This window comes from Cryptomeria japonica, chromosome 8 (genome assembly GCF_030272615.1).
Source record: "Cryptomeria japonica chromosome 8, Sugi_1.0, whole genome shotgun sequence".
NCBI classification, from domain to species: domain Eukaryota; kingdom Viridiplantae; phylum Streptophyta; class Pinopsida; order Cupressales; family Cupressaceae; genus Cryptomeria; species Cryptomeria japonica.
In genome coordinates, this window is record NC_081412.1 from 56741696 (window position 1) to 56745645 (window position 3950).

Below are 3950 nucleotides of genomic sequence, written 5' to 3' on the forward strand. Positions count from 1 at the left end.
GAAATCAATGCAAACACAACAACAAATACTTCCAACAATATCTCCCTTTTGTCATTGATGGCAACACCTGACCACACATGACTAAACTCAAAATCTGCAAAAAAAATATTGATCAACCTCATTCTTAATAATTGAATCTCTCCACTACTCAATCTCTCCCCCTATCAAAAATATCTCAAAAATGCCTAGTCTCTATCCCTTTTCCATCAAAGACAAAGGTCACAACAACACTACACACTCCACTTCTCCCTCTGAGAGAAGCCACAACATCAATCCAAGATAATAAATCAGCATGAAAGCTCCCCCTGGAAAGATGCATCTCTATAATGCACCTAACTAGAAGGGGGGAAATAACCACAAGCTTCTTTCGAAGAGACTCAAATGTATCCTTTGTGAATGCCTTAGTGAAAATATTTGCTACTCATTCCTTCGTAGAAATGTATTCCAAAAGAATTTCTTTCTCAACAACCTTCTCCCTTAAGTAGTGATATCTGATTGAAATATAATTTTTCCTTTAATGCATAATTGGATTCTTTGAGATGTTTATTGCACTCATATTGTCAAACATATTAGGAATTGTTTCATCACATGTTACCTAGATATCTTTAAGATTTTGTCTCATCCACATCACCTAATTACAACAAGATGACGTTGCAATATACTTTGCTTCAGTAGTAGATAGGAAAATTGAATCTTTTTTCTTACTAAACCAAGAGATCAATGTGCCCCCTAAAAAGAAAGTACCACCACTACTACTCTTCTAGTCATCAACACTTCCAGCCCAATTTGAATTAGTATAAGCCTTCGCCTTCTCCTTCTCCTTCTCCTTCTCCTTCTCCTTCTCCTTCCTCCTGCTCCTTCTCCTTCTTCTCCTCCTCCTCCTTCTCCTTCTCCTTCTCCTCCTCCTTCTTCTTCTTCTTCTCCTTCTCCTTCTCCTTCTTCTTCTTCTTCTCCTTCTCCTTCTCCTTCTTCTTCTCCTTCTTCTTCTTCTTCTTCTTCTTTTTCTTCCCACCTGTCCTAACTCCTTCTGCAACCCTTTAACAAATCTTCTCTTTTCTCATCACACATCTGGTGCTACTAAACAAAACATCATAACCTTTTGTACACATTTGACTAGCACTTAGAAAATTGTGTCTTAATCCTTCAACATAATAAACATCATTATTTTTATGCTTATTATCAATAGAAACACTTCCAATACCTCAAATAGATACTCCATCTTTTTTGAATTTTTTTACTAATACACCATCATATTTCTTGAGATTAAAAACCTATCCTTTGATCAATGTGCCCCCTAAAAAGAAAGTACCACCACTACTACTCTTCTAGTCATCAACACTTCCAGCCCAATTTGAATTAGTATAAGCCTTCGCCTTCTCCTTCTCCTTCTCCTTCTCCTTCTCCTTCTCCTTCCTCCTGCTCCTTCTCCTTCTTCTCCTCCTCCTCCTTCTCCTTCTCCTTCTCCTCCTCCTCCTTCTTCTTCTTCTCCTTCTCCTTCTCCTTCTTCTTCTCCTTCTTCTTCTTCTTCTTCTTCTTTTTCTTCCCACCTGTCCTAACTCCTTCTGCAACCCTTTAACAAATCTTCTCTTTTCTCATCACACATCTGGTGCTACTAAACAAAACATCATAACCTTTTGTACACATTTGACTAGCACTTAGAAAATTGTGTCTTAATCCTTCAACATAATAAACATCATTATTTTTATGCTTATTATCAATAGAAACACTTCCAATACCTCAAATAGATACTCCATCTTTTTTGAATTTTTTTACTAATACACCATCATATTTCTTGAGATTAAAAACCTATCCTTATCACTGATCATATGATTTGAATAGCAGAAGTCAATGATCCATGTAGGCAACTCTATCTTAGCATGCAATGCAGGGTAAAAGCACAAAGTTGTGTCACACTTTTATAAAGGAAATGACCAATGCTAATTCAACTTTGTAAATTGAATCAATAGAAAGTGAAATATCTTTTTTTAATTTTGAAATGATGTAAACTAATAGAATGAATATATTTTTTTGTGTATTTTATGTTTGTAATTTTTTTTTTAAATTAAAAATTATTTGAATATACTTTCTTATAAACAAAAAAACAATAATTTAATTATTGATAAAATACTAAAATTGAAGCTACACGAGGCATCACACTTTATATAGTAAATTTTAACTTTTTCTCTTCAATTTTTTTGTGTATATTGATAACTTGAAACTTTAGTGCAAAAATATAATTTAAACTATTTTTTAAGTTTATATATTTTCAATAAATTTGAAAAGTTGCATGTACTAAAATATAACTCTTTCCATTTGGTGTCAACTTTTTCTTAATTATTTATTCAAATTTGAAAAGAATTATATAATCTTGACATGGGCTCTTTTCTCTAATGCATTTATTTTTTTCAAAATTTTTAAATAAATTTTAGTATTTTTCCTTTACAAGATAATCAACCTTATATTTTAGTGTTGATGACTTACTTTCAATAAAAAAATAAAATTAAAAATATGAAAAGATATATAGTTTAGAAAATTCACTTAGAGATCTATAAAAGGGTTTTTTTACATTATATATATATATATATATATATATATATATATATAAGTGGGAGTTGTTGAAACATCAAGTTTTTCAAAATAAAATAAAATTGGTAATTAGACCTAAAGTGGTATAAAATATACATTTAGTACACAATTCCAATTGTATAATTTGTGGCCCACGTATAAGATAGCTATAATGCTTCTCTATAAATTTTTATTACTTAAATTCACTTGTGCTGATGCGTTGGCCTAAAACGTGACACAATTTTGTGCTTTTACCTTGTAGTCTTGACTATTTTCTCCTATTACAGTTTCTCCAAAGCATTCTCACTTTCTTCAATTGATTAAAAACATGAATTCTTCATTTGAGTCATCATCAACTTCATCTTCAAATGTATGTTCCTCTATAGAACATAAGCCCTTTTTATTTCTTCTATTAAAGTTGTGTTTCCTAGTTTTATTTCTCTTCTCATCATCATCTAGTCTCTTATAATCTTCCCTATAAGTGCAGTGAGAAGCATAATGTCCAATTCTACCACAAAAAAATATTCCATAGCCAACTTACCTTTATATTTTCTAGTGCCTCACTGCATCTTCTTACAAAGTTTGCTTTAGCTTTGTCCAAATCTCCACTACATTCTGGATTATCATGTCTTAACACATTAAATGTTGCTTCTTCCTTTTCTCTTTTCTCTTTCTCTATTTCTAAAATTTCAAAGGTTGCTAAGGTACCTATAAGCTAATCAATAATATACTTACTCAAATCATTGATTTCTTATATGGCACACCTTGTTGGCTTGTAAGGTTTAGGCAAGGTGAGCAAGATCTTTTGAACAACATCACATTCATCCAAATGTCCACTAGTAGCTCTAATACCATCAACAAGATTACTCACTCTATGAATATAGTTCTCAATGCCTTCATCTGCAAGCATTCTTAGACACTCAAACTCTTGCTTTAGATTTATCAGCCTAGCCTATTTTGTCTTCGAATTTCCTTCATATGTCAAACATAGCTTTTTCCATATAGCTTTATCTTCTTTCAATCCTTTTACTCTTCCAGACTCGGAATCACTTATACAAGCAAAAGTTATATCTCTATCCTTCACATTTTTCTCCTTTAGCTTTATCTCATCTGGAGTTTGAGGACCACCCAATGTGGGTGTATATCTAATATGAATGATTTCCCATATTCCATTATGTAATGTCTCCAAATGTGATTCCATTCTCTCCTTCTACTATTAAAAGTTTGTACCATCAAAGATCATAACTTTGTAATGCACGTCTTGAGACATACTAGATCTACTTCAAGCGATTAAGCTTACTCAAGAGGAACCTTACTTTGATACCAATTGTTGAACCCAAGGTAGAACTAAGAGGGGGTGAATCAATATTGAACTAAAAATTAAT